Here is a 16,982-nt window from a genome sequence, read left to right as displayed (position 1 = left end):
GAGGTGGGGTGCCCTGCCGGTCCCTGTGGGGCTAGTCGGGCCCCAGTCAGTCTTCCCTGGAGAATCTTTGTGTATGGTTGTCCGCGCTGGGCCCTTGGGAACCCCATTTTACTGTTTGTTCCATGCCCTGGGCTGGAACTGCTCAATTTTATAATGAACATGGGAAATCAGGACATACTCCCTACCGCAGATGGTGGCATTCTGGGACCAGTTCCCACCTCCATCCCTTCTTGAAAATCCAGATTTTGCGGCTGGAGAGATGGCTCAGAGGTTAAGAGCACTGGCTGCTCTCATGAGTTCGATTCCCAGCAACCATGTGGTGGCTCACAACCGTCTATAATGAGATCTGGTGCCCTCTTCTGCGTGCAGATATGCAGTCAGACAGAACATTGCATACATAATAAATAAATAAATAAGTAAGTAAGTAAGTAAGTAAGTAAGTAAATAAATAAATAAATAAATAAATAAATATATTTAAGCCAGGTTTCTGTTTTGACTCTTACCAGGGTAGGGTTGTTGTGTGTAAGCTAGAGAATGATGTATAGTAGCTGTGCTTTCAGTTTCCAATGAATGAGTTTATTAGGTATAACCAGCCATCATAAAAGGGTAAATAGTGAGCAGCAGGTAAGAAAAATATTGTCATAGCAGGTGCTCCCAACATTCAGCAGGGACAAGTGCAGTAGGCTGACAGAGGGTAAGCAAAGTCATACCATCACAGTATTAAATCATCCAGCAGAAATTGACTGGGGAAGCTCCGTGGAGGCTGCCACTGGGCATTCCCCACGGAGAACCCAGGATGGAGTGGGGGTTTCCTCTTGGGTGAGGCTTTAAAGTGGAACAGAAAGCAGCAAATGTAACATTAAGTCGTGCTTAGGTTCACCCACCCGAAATGACAGGGGAAGCATTGAACCGTCAGCTGGCATACCCATTGAAAGTCCCTGGCAGAAGAGAGCTTCTCTCCATGCACAGACTTCCGGCCTCTCTTCCCCACTGTGGGCATTTGTGTATCACGGGATAAACAATCTTAGCATCTAATTGGAAGGCTGCCTTCCACCATTCTCCAACCCACGGTCTTTTCCCTCTGGCTGTTTTTCTGTTATACACCCACCCTTCCTCCCCTGCCTGCTGTTACAGATTCATTGGGGGGTGGGGGGGCAGCAGGACAGAGTGTTTGGGGAACTTTGAGAAGAAAAAACTTGGGTCTGATGCGGGTTGGGGAGGGACCCAGCTTTCAGAGCCAGCTTCTCAGTGAGCTCAAACAGCACAGGACAGTTTACTGAGAACAAACATTATAGGTGTGAAGCGTGGCAGGCGTCTTGGTTTCCTTTGCCTCTGCAGAATTTTTAAGTCATGAAGTTGATTTATTCCTTTTTCTGTTCACAGCCTTTTTTTTTTTTCTGTTGCTCCAGGCTCCCTATGCTGCTGGTCCTAAGGCCCACTGGCACTGTGGGGAGCTAAGCTCGGGGGCTTCCCAAATGACTCAGATTCATGCCTGCTCCCAGACTGTTACAGTTCTGTGACCTCCACATGTCCTGACCCTGGCTGCACAGAGCATTTGTTCCTTCTCTTGTCAAGGTGCTCATTTGCATCTGACTCTACCGGCAGGCTCTGGAAGCTCTCAGACACTGTAAAGATGGCTTTCCTTTTCTCAGGAAGTTCCTTGTCAGCAGTGGGGCCTGGTTTCCCAAGATGCTGAGGGGAGAAGGGCCTCTTGGCAGCCGTCCCCCCTTCAGATGGTTCCAACTGTGAGGCCACATCTTCTGTATATCCCGTCTCTTCAAAATGTTGGGGAGTGGTGTGGGCTGGGGAGAAAGCTTAACATTTAAGAGCACCTGTTGCTCTTTCAGAGACCCAAGTTCAGTTCCCAATACCACAGACAGAGATACACAATACGTACAATTGAAAATAATATAATACATTTTTAAAAATTTGTTCTTTCAAGGATGTAGGTCATGGCTACCTCCTTGACATTTTCCTTCCAAATAGCCCTCTGTGCAGGATGGCAGGCCTGGAGGATGTCTGAGGTCAGCAGCCCTCTGATGGTGGTGGTCAGCTAAAGCCACAGGGAGGTTCAGCTTTGTCTCGGAGCCTGTTCACTGCAGAGAACACTTCTGCTTAGCTTTGCTGAGGATTGATAGTTTACCGAGACTCGGCCCGTGTTGATGCTTGCTCATTGCCTGCTAATGCTTATTACAGTAACGCAGTCTAGAAGATTAATAGTCTTGAGAGACTGAAAAAATTTTAATTCTACTTAAATTTGTGTTGCAGAGAAGTTTGATAGGTGATCAATAAGATACTTTTAAGCATAAAAATACAGTTCTTGGGGGAGATTTGGTAGTGTACACCTTTAAGCCCAGCATTCAGGAAGCAGAGTCAGATGTGAATTCGAGGCCAGCCATGGATACATAGTGAGACCCTGCCTCAAAACAAACAAACAAACAAACAAACAAACAAACAAACAATACACTTCTTGAGGATTACCTGACATGGGAAGGGAGATGGAAAGGAAAATTCCAGAAGGCAGAGGAGCTGAGACCATCTGCTTCTGGAGATCTCTGTTCTTTCACAGCTGAGGGATTTTAGGGCCATTAGAGGACATTAGTGATAGGCCAAGGCTTGTTTGTGTGCATGTGGATATGAAACAGGGCTCTAAATCCGCCCAGTCTGATATAGTCTCAGACTCACCATGTGGTTCAGGCTGGCTTCAACCTCCCAAGCACGGGCGTGTGATAGGGCAGTTCTAATGCTAAATGCCAGCAGTGGAAGTCCCCCAGCGACCACAGCCTCTGTCATTTTGGAGTTCTAATCGAATGTTTTGGCTGCCAGTGTGATTTTTCCTGATTTCTTCCAGAAGAGGAGGGCTTCAGGTTTGATGTCAGCATGAGGGAGGCAAAGTGTGCCAGCAGTTGTTGGCTGCTCCCTGGGCCTGGGCAGAACCTTGGATTCTTGGTCTTGTTTGCATTGGCAGGTGAGAGGGGATGTGCTTCTCCTCATTTCTTTCTGTCTTGGTCTTTGAAGACAAACTTTCCTTGAGCCACCAGGTGGGAGGTGGACCCCAAACCAGGTCCTCTGCAAGAGCAGCCAGTGTGCTTAGCCATGGAATCGTTGCTCCAGCCCAGCAACCAGCCTTCCTAGGTGATCTTCCAAGCGCCAGTACACCGTCTTTCTCAGGCAAACACCACACTGCTCATCTTTGGTAATTCCTTTGGTTCTGCTTGGCCACGTTCAGCAAACACATTTGCTATCTGATCCTGACAGGTGTCCTTGGAGAACCTGTGCCCTCAGTGGCCTCTTTCTTCTCACAGGCAGAGTGTCTGGGGACTGACTGGCTATGTCTCAGCACTTTCCACTGTTTCTCCACAGACTCCTCTAGGCACCCCCTGAGGTGACCCCTAGCCAGCTCCTGCTCCACCATTGTCATGTCGATAGCATCAAGATGAAGCTGCTGACTTTGTGCTGTCCCTTGGCTATAGCAACCATTGGCTGTGAGCCCTCCAGCCCAGCCCCCTTCCTGTCATCCAGGTAGCCTGGGTCCTTAGGCTTCAGGGTTGGGTGACTGCAGGGTTGGAACCTCTGTGCACCATTTCCGTTGTATCTTGACAGCCAAAGCACAGAACAGATAAACTGTGACCTTCTCTTTTGCCTCTTCACTCTCCTCCTCTTTTTTATTTTTATTTTATTTTTTTTTTGAGATAGGGTTTTATGTAGCCCAGGGTGACCTCAAACTTGCTGTGTAGCTGAGGATGACCTTGAACTCCTGACCCTCCTTTCCAAGTGCTGGAATTAAGGTGCTCACCGCCATGCGTCCTTCTAAATGAACCCTTCCCTGTTAGGTTTCAGCCTTTAAAGACATCATCTGCCGCTAGCCTCTCTGTCTAGTTCTGGCTGTCTGGTCTTAGGATCGGCAGCTTGGGTGTTCATCCCACGTGGAGACAGTTGCACCTCTAGAAGCTTTCCAGGTGGGTTAGGCAGACTCACCTTAGAGTTCTTGGTCCCACGCCTGGAGAAATCTGTGTATGGCTTGAATGGGAAATATACCCCAAAGGTTCATGTGTTTGAAAACATGGCCCTCAGATGCAGACATGGTTTGGGGGAGTTGTGGAAACGTTAAGATGCAGGTACCGCTGGATCTAATGCTGGGAGACACAGGTTGCTGGGTAGCATCATTGGAGATTACAGCCCAGCTCTGTCAGAGTGATTGCGAAGATTTGAGTAAATAGCCCCGTGCCTGCCACTGCTGCCATGCCTTATCTACCATGAAGCTTGGCTAAATAAGTCTTTCCTCCCTGAATTGCGTCTGTCATGTACCACAGTTACAAGAAAAATAACTACTATAGTTCTTAGCAGGGATATTGACTCTAACCCAGAGTATTTCTTTATCAGAGACAGCCCACTCCTCCTGCACCCCTTTCCCATGAACCCAGAGTTGTGATCTGGTCTTCATGGCCCCCTCTATTGACATTAGACTGTGGGTAGTATTGGCCTGTCACCTCCATCCCACCGCTGATCTACACATACAGTGTGCACTCTTTTTGCTCTGCCTTCTTTTATGCAACCTGTATGTCTTGAGGTTTGTTCACCTTGTAGCACAGTCCCTCTTCTTTTTATCACTGAGCTGTGCTCTGCGGAATGGATGTACTTCAGTCTGTTTACCCATCTTGTACTGAATTACATTTTGGGTTGTTTCTTAGGTTGGGATGAATATTTGTATAAATATTTGTGTGGACATGTGCATCCAGTTCTCTTGGGGTGCCCAGAGTGGATTCAAATCGTAACAAAATACTATTCATGCCATGAGAAGGCTGATATTTTCCTTTTCCCTATGCGTTCTCTCTGCTGTTGTGTCTCTGCTCATCCACACTGGTGGATCTTCTTTAGTTAGATTTAGTTATTTAGGTCTTTTGTACTTTAAGATTCAGTTGTTACAGCCAGCCAGTGGTGGTGCATGCTTTTAAATCCAACCCTTGTGAGGCAGAGGTGGGCAAATCTATTTATTAAGTGGGCTAGCCTGGTCTACAGAGTGGAGGACAGCCAGGGTTACACAGAGAAACCTTATCTTGAAAAAAGTAAGAAGAAAATAAAATTCAGCTGTTTTATTAATTACTTGTCCTGTTGCTGCAACAAAATATCCGGGAGAAGCAACTTAAGGAAGGCTTTGCTTTGGCTCACAGTCTGAGTGTGCTCTGTCCTGGTAGGGAAGTGTAAGGTCATGGTGCAGCTGCAGCCAGGAGAGGGAGGGAGGGAGGCATGAGAGGGGGAAAGACTCACACACAGAGAAGGAGCAGTGTGGAATCCTAGCCCACGGAACTGAGCCACCCATATTTAATGTGGGTCTTCCCTCCACGATTAGCCTAATCTAGAAAATCTCTCACAGATGTGCCCTGAGGTGTGTTTCCATGGTGATTTTAAATCTCATTAAGTTGACAATCCAAATCAACCTTCAGCAGGTGAGATGATGTAGTGGAGAGGCACTTGAAGTGCAAGACGGATGACCCAGCTTCATTCCCCGGAGTCCATGGTGGAAGGACCGCACTGGCCTTAGCAGCAGTCCTCTGGCTTCCTCAGGCTGCTGTGGCATGCACATATATGCACACAACAACAGCAATAATGGCCAGTGAAATGGCTTAGTGGGTAGAGGTGTTTGCATGCACGCCTGATGACTCGAGTTTGATTGTCAGATCCCACAAGGTAGCAGGAAGAGAGCAGACTCTGGCAGTTGTCCCCCTACCTCTATGTTTGCTCTGGCGTGTGTGTGCGCGCACACACACACACACACACACACACACACAGTAAGCAATAGATAAAAAGGCTAATCTTAACAGTTTTCTTCTCATTAAGTTATATTTCCCCTCATTTTTGTATATGTGGGCGTTATGCACGTGGACACACATGTGTTGGTGCACTATACATGTGGTTTTGGGGATTCAGAATCTGGTCCTCAGGCTCACACAGCAAGGGCTTTAATCACTGGGTCCTCCCCAATCCAGCTTAGGTCTTCTAAGTGTGCGTCCTCTGAAAATGCCTGGCAAATCTGTACATAGTCTGTGGCTTGACTTTTCATTTCTTAACTAAAGTTTTAGAGTAACAGACCTTTTAATGGTGATAAAGTTCAGTTTGCTGCCCCCTTCCTCCCCACCTTGTGTAAAGTTCATGGATTTCTATGTGAGAAGTTCGTGGATTTCTATGTGAGCTAAGACATCTTTTGGGAAGCAGGCAGATTGCTGAGTTTGAGGCCAGCCTGACTTTGGGAGCAAGTTCTAGGACAGCTGGGGCTACATAAAGAGACCCTGACTTAAAAACCCAAAAGAAAATATTAATTAACTAAATAAAAAAGAGATCTTCAGCAGGCCCAGAACTGGGTGGAAAGGAAGAACTGGCCTGTGGCATCAAGTGGGGAAGAAACGAGGTTACAGCAGTAATCGCAGGGATGCCCGAGGATGCAGAGAAGCACCCTGAGGCACAAGCCTGCCACCTTCGAGCCCTTCTACCTGCAGACGGTGGGGGCAGTATCCAGGTTCTCACTGTAGCCCACACCTGCCTCCTCTGCACGTTCCTTTCATGTGGTGGCTGTTGTTCAAGCTATCAAATAAATCAAAGAAAGAAAACTTAGAGGCGCCTGGCTTCAACTGATGCTGTTATGATGGGAGATGACCCAGAATCCACCAGACAGACAGACAGACAGGACCCAGACATGGCAGTGTGTGCTTGTGATCCCAGTGCTGGGCAGGTAGAGACAGGAAGGTCCCTGGGACTCATGGCCAGCAGACCAAGTCTACTTGATGAGTTTTAGGCCAGGGACAGACTCTAGGGATGATCCTACATGTATCTACCTCCCGGCACTGTGGTTACAGGTACACACCATCGCTCCAGGCTTTTGTGTGGGTGCTGCACTCAGCAAGCACTTTATCAACCAAGCCATCTCCTTGCATCCTTCCCCCTTCCTTGTCTTATAAAGCAGTTGATGCCACTCTGGGCTCCCACACACATAACCTCACCTAACCCCTCTCAAAGACTTTTTCTTCAAATGCCACTAAGGTACTACTTGGGGAATTGTGTCCAACCTGGGATCATGATAGACATTTGGACCATGACATGCTTCTCTGTGGATAAACCTTCAGAGAAGCCAGACTCAGAGGTGACGTTCTGTATAATTCTATTTACACTACTGCACAGAACAGGTGGCCCATTTGGGGTTGATGGGAGGGTGAGTGCCAGGTGTGTGTGTGTAGGGGGGATGGTTTCTTTCTTTTTTTCTTTTTTCTGTTTTTGTTTGTTTGTTCTGGCTTTTTGAGACAGGGTTTATCTATGTAATAGCCCTGGATGTCTTGGAACTATCTTTGTAGACTAGAGTGGCCTTGAACTCACAGAGATCCACTTGCCCCTGCCTTTTGTGTGTTGGGACTAAAAGCATATGCCACCACTGCCTGGTTGTGTTTAGGATATAGAAAATATTCTGTAACCAGATCGTGATGACAATGGCACAATCTATAAATGTGCCGAACCCCACGAACTGCAGGCGGTAACTGGAAGAATTTTGCAGGATGTAAGGTACATTTTAGTAAGCTATTTGCCCAAGCAGATGTCTTTCTTTTGTCTGCAGGGCTTGCCCTCCTAGTCTGTTTGCCACCCGTGGAGTAGCCTTGGGGCAGTGCTGCTGAGGATGGAGTCCTGGGGGAGGGGCTGGTGGTTACTGGCAACCACCCTGTCCTCTAAGTCTTCTTAGCTTGCTCACAGGTCACATCGGTCACATGGTCACATCGCTCTGCTAACCCGCGTTAACCCTTCCTGCCTCAGCCAGTGAAGCCTCTGTAAGTGCTGGCTTTTGGAACATGCCCCTGACACCCCTTGAATTCTGTTTTCTCTGTGTGGTAGCATGGGCCTAAGACCTACAGGATCTTGTTCCTTCTGTTTTGGGTGGGCCTCTTCCAATCCACTGCATCCCAGGACTGCGGAACTGCCAGGCAGAGAGTATGGGGCACTCAAAGGCCTGAGTCCGTAGAGCAGATATCAGGGTACCTGAGCTGACTACTAAACCCAACTTCAGTAATCCACTTGTCTCAACTCAGGTTTCAGGCTTGCATAGCAAGCACTTTTGCCCATTAGCTGTCTGCACAGTCCCATAAAATGCACTTTAAACTATCTTTTAATCTATTGAAGTTAAAAAAAAAATACATGATCCTGCTCCAGTTTCTGCACCCACCTGCCAGGCAGGCCATTCCGCTTACTGACAGCATTCTCCCTCCATGGTGCTGCCTGCAGACTCTCCCTGTGAGTGCTTCCTTGGCTTCTTTCCAGTCCCACACTGCTGTTCTGTTGAACTGTCTGCAGTTAGTATATGGACAGCATTTGATTGGGAGTTTTATTAGAAAATTAACTTCCCTTTTGAAGACCCTTCACTTAGCCAGGCTCTCTGGTGGACAACCATAGCATGAGTTACTTGGGAAGCTGAGACAAGAGAATCACTTACTGGAGCGTAGGAGTTTGAGTCTGTCCTGGGTAATACGACAAGACCCGATTCCTAAACACAAAACAGGATGAAAAGAACCAACTTTTCTAAATGGTCTGTGGTGGTTTGCAGAGAAAGCGTTACAGCCAGGCCAGTGTCGTCACTGGCAATACATCAGTGTCGTATTGCTGCTGCAAGGTCCTTGGCCAGGAGCTCCCTGGCACAGGGCATGTCCTGATCGAAGAGGGCTGTTCGGTCCACCCGCAGGGCTGGGATCTCTTCCAGAGCATCTCCCTGTGTTTCTCCGTATCATAGGGCAGGTTGAGGTTACAAAGGGTTCCTTTGTTCTCTGGCAGGGGAGAGGCCCGTGCACTTGGAGCTGGGCCTTCTGTAGTTTTCTCACGACCACTGAGCTCTGCTGAGCACTGCTGTCCTTGAGCGATTAGAGGCCGTGTGAAGGCTGCTGCTGGCTCTCCCACACTATCATGGCCTTCTGAGCTGGCTTTGGCATCTGTTGCAAGCAAGCAAGAGTCTGGGAAAAGGAGCATTGTTTGGAGAGACAGAGGGTACAGGGGGTTATTTTTATTGGGGTCTCTAAGCTAGACCTAAAAATCTTAATTTACCAGATTGCTGAGAAACCACAGAGGCACAGCCTTGCCTGCAGGGAGGGCTCTGTGCAGCTATGCATAAGCCCTTTCTCATAAAACGTCCCATTGGGCATCACTTGCTACAAAAGCTTTTCAGGAAAAGTGGGGTTCTGACCCTCAGATTTTATGGTGAAGCTCTCAGGTATGGATAAGGCTTCACAACTATCACTGGCCAGAATTCTTCACCCTCAAGTCTTTCTGATGTGGTTTATTTTGGTGGCTGTCCCTGTCTGGTCGACCTTCAGCTGGTGTGTTTGGCAGGGGCTGTGTTGGGGCTATCCTGTTGACTTTCAATAAATTGTGTGACACAGTTCCTGCTGTGCTCAGCTGAGGAGGAGGTACACCTCCTCCTAACCTATCCCACCCTGCACGCGTGTACCTGTCCACTTTTTGTGGAGTAGAGGGGTGCTCTTCCCCCAATGTTGTGGACCACAGGGGCCCAAAGCAAACACACACAACTTTCCTACATCTTCCCTCTCTGGAAGTCAGCCAATATTGGGGTCTTCTGGGGTCCGCTTGTGTTGGATAGCTAGCTCAGTGACCCAGAGTCTAGCTAAGACTAAAGCTAGAGCCTCCCCTGGGCACACTGGAACCACGGCCTCACTGGCCAGTGCTGGCCGTCTTTGAGCCTGAGGAAGAAAAGCTGTGTGACACCACCCAAGGGTCACTTGTCTCCAGGTCAGGTCCAGTGTTCAAAGCTCTGGGGGAATCTGTAGGGCAGGGCTAACTGGGGAGCCACCAGGCAGCATTCAGGCTGTGCACAGGTGGGAAGTCCATCCTCCGTTACTGTGTGATGGTGGAGAGGCAAGCGTCAAGTTTCTGTCTGCACCCCGAGGTTCTGCTGCAGGCCGGCAGGCAGACATAGGAGCTGTAGGGTATGGTGGCATATGCAGCATGTAAGCATGAGGCACCTGGCTACCTGGCATTAGCACCAAACTCTTTGCCAACTTTGTATCCTTAAAATGTAGTTGCCTCCAGTCCCTGGCTGTGGGACTCCAAGCTGCCCTCCACTCTCTACCCACCTCTGTTCAGGGCTACCCGAGCATCCCTGTTCCCTGCCTTGGAGTTGTTAAGACTACTTTTCTGTCACCTGGATGCTCTGTCCCACTTGTTACCCTGCCTCATACTTTCCTGGGGAGTCCCTTGGGCCAGTCCAGGGTTGCTGTTGCCGTGGGCAGGTGGATAGCTCTGCTTGTCCCTGACTGGGCCACTCAGTGTATGCAACGCAGGCGTTTTTCGCTGTCTGCGAGGTTCCCACCTTCACTCTTGAGAGGATGGTGATTGTATTTTGCATTTATCCCTCACACAGCCCCAGCTCAGTCTTCGCTGGTCCGGGCAGGGCTGCCTTGTGGGGGTGGGCACCTTCTTGAGGGAAGGGTATATAGTATTTGGCGCCTTATCCTGGCCGACTGTTCCCTGCTATCGCTGCTGTGCACACTGATGACACTAGGGACTGTGCATGCAATTTACCAGGCATTCAGTGCTCCAGGGTCACTTAGCAGGGGGTGGACTTAGCAGGAAGTGTTTGGGATTTGATCTTGGAGCCAATCTGAGTCCAGGCTACAGATTATTCTCTTCCCTCATTATTGAAATGGTTTCTTTCTATTTTATCACAGTGGCAGTGTTTGCCAATGTGAACAAAACCAAAAGTGTCAGCTTGTCCTTCAGGGAGTGCCGTGGAAGGCTTTGAGGGCTTGTGCTGCAGCCTAGGGTCAGGCAGGGCTCCTGATGGCCCCGCGCCTCTGAGGACAGCCAGCTGTGGCTCCAGGTCAGGCTGAAGGCATGGAGTGCGGGATGCTGACTGTCTCTGGGTTCCTGTGTGAATGAGTGGGGCAGGGCTACTGTGGAGGGCCTGCATCAGTGTCTGGAGGCAATGAGCAGTCCCCACCATGGAAGCCTGTTGCCAACAGCTGTGTGGCCTGAGCAGCTGTGGGGGTAGGTAGCTGCCGTGGTGAGTTGACTTAAGGTACCTCCTGTAGTGACAGTTTTGGAATTTTGTTTTCTCTAAAAAGCACAGAAATGTTAGAAGAGTATGTTTTCTTTTTAATCCCAGGTGTTGGGATATGGGGCTGCTCCAAAGCAGCTATGATTTGCCTCCTGCTTTGTCGGAGGCATGATTTTGCCAGCTGCAGATCATTTCTATGATTGGGTGATGTTTGGAATTCTGGGAACTTCTCAGAGAACCCTAGAGGTGGTGGTGGGTTGTTTTTTTGTTGTTCGTCGCAGTTTGTTAAGTACTCATGAGCAAAGAAGCAACAGCAACAAGAAGAAATTAGATATCCTGACAGCAAAGATCAATTTGCCCCAAGGAACCTGACATTCCTAATCAGTAGGAACTACTCTAATGATGCCACTCTTTTTCTCTCCTTTTTTTCTCTCCTGTCTAGTGTTAGGGGGTTAAAAGGGTGGAAGAAAAGGGGTAGAGAAGGGTACCCACAAAGAAAGAACCCACAAAGTAGCAAACACTGGTTACAACCTCCAGAGGCTTTTCTTGGTTTTCTGTGGTGCTTTTGGATTTGGGGGATTGGAATGCAGAGTCCAGGAGAGGTCGGGGCTCAGGATGGCACTGAGGGTGGCCATCCTTCCCAGGAGCTCTCCAGTCTCTTCTTGAAGTCCACCGTGAATGTCCACTGTTTGGGGATGTGCCAAGACTGAAAGGTAAAGTACCAGGGTTACATGTTTTGCGTGTTGGGCCAGTGAGTGGCACTTCGATAGTTACGGCGCAGGGGGTCTCTCTTGGAAATTGGTCTTCAGATCCTAGCTGACATTCTGGGGACAACTGCTTGGGTCAGAACTTCTGGGCTTTGTGCCACTTACGGGCTGACCTGGGGCAGGAACTGTCCTCTCTGGTTCAGCATGCTTCCTGTTCTACCATCTGTGCAGGTCACATGTCCTGCTACCTGCCTGCCTATTATTCTGCTGCCTGGAGCCTGACCAAGACCATGGGGTTGCTGTCACAGCTACAGGAATCACTTAATGTCTTCCAACTGCAGTCTTCCTGTCATATATAGGAAGTGAGAGTATGAATGGGGTCTAGCTCTGGCACTGGCCTACTCTCTTCTTCTACCAGAGAGGCCTGAGGGTTCTTACTATTTTCCTGGCCATAGTTGTTGCTTCAGAGTCTCTAACATGCAACCCAAGCCATCTGCTACTTTCATGAGCTTCAATCTCCCTGTCTGGACCACTGCACAGAAGGCTCTGATTAAGTCTTCTATGCAGGGCTGGGCCTGATCCTTCTGGAGTAGTTCATGGTGAACAGGGACTCTAGAGATGGTTCACGTGATCTCTAATTCTGTCCCAACCTCACCAGAAGTCCTCTGAACTTCAGAGTCACCCACGGCTGCTCAGAGGGCCCATAAGGGCAGGCCCAAGCTCATTTAGCTTAGTCTGCACTTACAGCCACACTCATCGGGGACCAGGCATTTGAGTGAATCAATAATGCAATCGGCTTCTTGGGGTTAGTGCTGCATTGGTCCGTTCTGTATTGTGACCTAAATCTTTAATTGCTCTGTATAGCTATGAGTCTTTGTGTGTATGCTGTGTATATTTGTGCGTGGTTATGGGCACAGTCACACCACAGGGAGATCAGAAGACAACCTCAAGTGTCAGTCCTTGATGTCCCCCTTGTTTGAGCCAGGGTCCCTTTGTTGTTTGCCTCTGCACATACCAGGCTACTTGGCCTGTGAGCTTCAGAGGTTTTTCCTGTCTCCACTTCTCATCTCTCCATAGGAGCACTGGGATTACAAATGTGTGCCGTCATGCCTGGCTTTTTAGTGTGGGTTCTTGGGATCTGAACTCAGGTCCTCATGATTGCATAGAAGAACTTTATCCACTGAGCCATTCCCCAGCCCTCAAAAATTTGTTTTAAGAGGGCCTCTGAAAGACTCTACCCAGTAGGGTATCAAAACAGACACTGAAACTCATAGCCAAACTTTGTGCAGAGTGCAGGGAGTCTTATGAAAGAAGGGGAGATAGAAAGACCTGGAGGGGACAAGAGCTCCACAAGAACAACAGAACCAAAAAATCTGGGCCCAGGGGTCTTTTCTGAGACTGATATTCCAACCAAGGGCCATGCATGGAACCCCTGCACAGATGTAGCCCATTACAGCTCAGTATCCAAGTATGTTCCTAGTAATGGGAACAGGGACTGTCTCTGACATGAACTCAGTGGCTGGCTGGCTCCTTGATCACCTCCTCCTGAGGGGGAGGGAGCAGCCTTACCAGGCCAAAGAGGAAGACAATGCAGTCAGTCCTCATGAGACCTGATAGGCTAGGGTCAGAGGGAAGGGGAGGAGGACCTCCCCTATCAGAGGACTTGGAGAGGGAAATGGGAGGAGATGAGGGAGAGGGGGTGGGATTGGGAGGGGACAAGGGAGGGGCTACTGCTGGGATACAAAGTGAATAAACTGTAATTAATAAAATATAAATTAATCTAAAAAACAAATTGTTTTAAAATAAAAATTCTTTATGATTAATTTATGAGTAAATGTTTGATTTGTATACCTGTTTCATGCATGGGGTGATCTGAAGATTTTTGGGAAAGGGATCACCAGTGGGAAAAAAGCCTAAGACCTGTCAAAGCTGAGTTTCCTCTGCTGTGGAAGTAGTTGAGACAATGTTGACACAGTATCGTTTTAAAGGTGTTCCTATTGTTAGTGTATGATTTTACAATGTTACAGTGCTTATTTCACACATTTTTACAGAGTATGTACCTCTCCCTACTTACAGCAATCCCTTTGTTATACATATTTTCTCTTGGAACATCAAAACACTTAAAATCAGTGTGGCTGTGGCCTTCTCTGCCGCCTCCCTGCCTCAGGCCTGTGAGCCAGCCTGCCCAGGGCCAGTGCCAGCCAGGCTGGTGTAGCACTGAGTGGCGAGTTGTTAAAGTGGCTGTATGGGCCCTACTCTGCATACTTAGACTTCATAACCAAAATTTTTCTCTTGGATCCTGTTAATTAGGACAAATTTAAATCTCATTGGTTTTGTTAATTCATTTCCTGGGACCCCTGCCTGGAGGCTTCCTCCTGCACCACACCTGGGCCCTGAGATAGGCGTGACTGACACAATAATTAAGAATCCGTTCTGCTCCCATACTTTGACCTGTGCGGAGACACAGAGGATATCTGGTTCTTCAGTCTGAAATAGCAATCCTGAGGGGTCTGGTACTCTCCACTCTGTTGGCAGCTGAAATTTTAAAACAGCACAGGCATTTTGTGTTTTTGTAATATTTTCTGAAAACTCTTAATTTATCTGTTCTAGGTGTGGGCGTTGTATGTGTGTGTGTGTGTTCATAGATCTCTCATGCTACTTACTGGTCTAGACATTGTATGTCTGCTTTTCAGGGCTTTAATTTAAAGAAGTCAAAACCAGGTGAGGGCAAACGAGGTTTTGCGTACACCTGTGTCAAGTCTACAGCATCTAAATGGCCACTGGGCCCTTCACAGGGGAAGCAGAGTGTGAGAAGGCTTGTATTTATGGCCATAGAGAAATTTAGAGCAACCTGTTCCCGTGGGCTTTGAGGTTGGACACTTTATTTGGGATGCTGGAGCTGTGGGTCTTCAGCCATAGACACCCTAGCTATTTCCCCCACATCAGAGGGAACTGTCGGTGGCCTCAAAGTTCTCTGTTTATTTTTAAGTCACATTTTACTCTCTTCTCTCCTTTCTTTTCTTTTCTTCCTTCTTCCTTTCTTCCTTCCTTTCTTTCTTTCTTTCTTTCTTTCTTTCTTTCTTTCTTTCTTTCTTATGTGTGTAAATATGTTCATATGTGTGTGTGTTTGCACATATGCTTGTATGTGGATGAGAGTCAAAGAGGTTGATGTGGATGTCTTCCCTGTTTGTTCTCCAGTATATTTTTTAAGACAGAGTGTCTCACTGAACCTTGAGCTTATGGATTGGACTTGACTATCTGGCCAATGAGCCCCTGGGAACCTCCTGTATCTGCCTCCCAGTCTTGAGATTACTGGTGTGTGTGTGTGTGTGTGTGTGTGTGTGTGTGTGTGTGTGTGTGTGTATTCAGGTGCACGTGCACACATGTGTTGGTGTTTGTGTCTATGGGTGGGTGTGCTATGATGCACATGTGGAGATCAGAGGACAACGTTGGACACTGGTTCTTCCTCGATCCTGGCAGGGTCTCTCTGTTGTTATTCTCTGTGCAGGCTTGCTGGCCTGTGAACTTACTTGTGAGCTTCTAGAGCCCCTCTCTTTTTTTCTCCTGGAACTCACTGTGTAGACCAGGCTGGCCTTGAACTCAGAGATCCGCCTGCCTCTGCCTCCCAAGTGCTGGGATTATAGGTGTGCACCACCACTGCCTGGCTCTAGGGCCTCTCTTATCTCTGCCTCCTATCTAGTCCCTCCTATCTTGTCTAGGAGTGCTGGGGTTACAGACACGCACTACCATGTCTGGCCTTATATGGGCTCCGAAGATCCGAACTCAGGTCATTATGTTTGCATGGCAGACCTTTACCCACTGAGCCATTTCCCAACCCCCAACCACTCATCTCATCATAGTCTCTGGTGTTTCATAGCCCTCCTGGGTGTGGAGGGGCAGGTGGCCAGCACTGGGTGCAGCCTGTGGCACAAGGGGCCTTTCTCGATCTGCCTGTAGGATGTGACCCCGGCAAAGGGGAGGTGCTATTATCTCCATCTAGACCAGGTCAGGCAGCATCTGGGAGTTCCCTCTCAGCCTTCTGCAGAATGTCATAGGAAGATTTGATACCCATCTTGGCTAGGCACTCAACATGGCTGTGAAGTGCTCTGCAAGTTCTGATTGGTGACTCTGGGAGCTCAAGCCCCATGATGGGCTACTTGACCATAGCTGGGGTTCCTCTCTCCTTGTACTGTCCTTGCTGGGTGGGAGGTGCAGGGCTAATGCATGTTTGTGACCAAGGCCCTGTAGTTAAGGAAAAGTCTCCCCGAGGCTTGGCCATGTAGAGCACAAGGGGAGGGGCAGAGAAAGCAGACTGTGAGGGAAAGGAAAGGAAAGGGAAACTACAAATCATGCCCAGAAGTTAGCTTATGTTTAACACTCTGTGATATAAACATAGCCACAGGCATGGGTGGAAGATCGTGGACCAGGTGTCAGTTTGGTGCTGTGTGTACATGCGTGCACACATCTGATCAGCATTACAGCAAATTTGGGTTGGTATATTTGTGTCTGTGTACAGTCCGCTCTCTTCTGTTTTTTCCTTCTGGTATTGAAGGGTGAGCCAGAACCTTGCGGTGCTAGGCGGATGCTCTAACTCTGAGATATCCTCAGCTCTTTCCCATGGCTTTCTTCTTGCAGTCACAAGTACTGTTCACCTTAACATGCTGGGGCTTTACCATTTTCCCTTCTCTGAATCCTGGACTGTCAGATCTAAGGGAAGGAGTCCTTCATATTAGGAGCTTAGGGAACCATTGTGTGAAGGCCCAGAGTGGTGGGCTTGCTGTGTATGTGTAGACAAAGAAGCCAGCTAGCGTGGCTGCAGCAGAGATACATCAGGCCAGATGAGGAGGCAGGGAGCCCGGGTTCTACTCAGAGTTCAGCTTTTGCAAGACCAGAACCAGACACCTGTGATTTCAGTTCAAGGGAGGCCTCTGAGTTGAGGAAACTGGTGTTCCCCAGATGGCAGGGAAGTCTCCAGATGGCAGGGAGTGGAGGACTTGATCCCAGGCTCTGCCTGACATTCTCATTTCAGTGGTGTGAAATTACCACCTTATTCTGGGGTCCTTCCTTCAGTGGCTGTCTTTGTCATTTCTGTTTAGATGTGTGAATTAAACAGTTTTTCTTAGACAAAGTGTCATTACATAACTCAGGCTCATATCAAATACACAATCCTCCTGCCTCAGCCTCTCCAGTGCTGGTATGGCAAGTATGCGCCACCAGGCCTGGTATGTATATGTATA

At 48.4% G+C, this 16,982-nt stretch overlaps 1 protein-coding gene across 1 annotated transcript in view; it reads left to right on the top strand.

Annotated features, from left to right (window-relative positions):
- Window positions 1–16,982, top strand: part of Zfyve28 (zinc finger FYVE-type containing 28) — an 89,096-nt gene that overhangs the window by 22,711 nt on the left and 49,403 nt on the right. The gene's annotated exons all lie outside the window — the stretch shown is intronic.

This window comes from Psammomys obesus, unplaced genomic scaffold (genome assembly GCF_907164565.1).
Source record: "Psammomys obesus unplaced genomic scaffold, mPsaObe1.curated_primary_1811, whole genome shotgun sequence".
NCBI lineage: Eukaryota > Metazoa > Chordata > Mammalia > Rodentia > Muridae > Psammomys > Psammomys obesus.
Note: the sequence above shows the minus strand (reverse complement) of the source record. Positions and strands in the feature narration are given on the sequence as shown.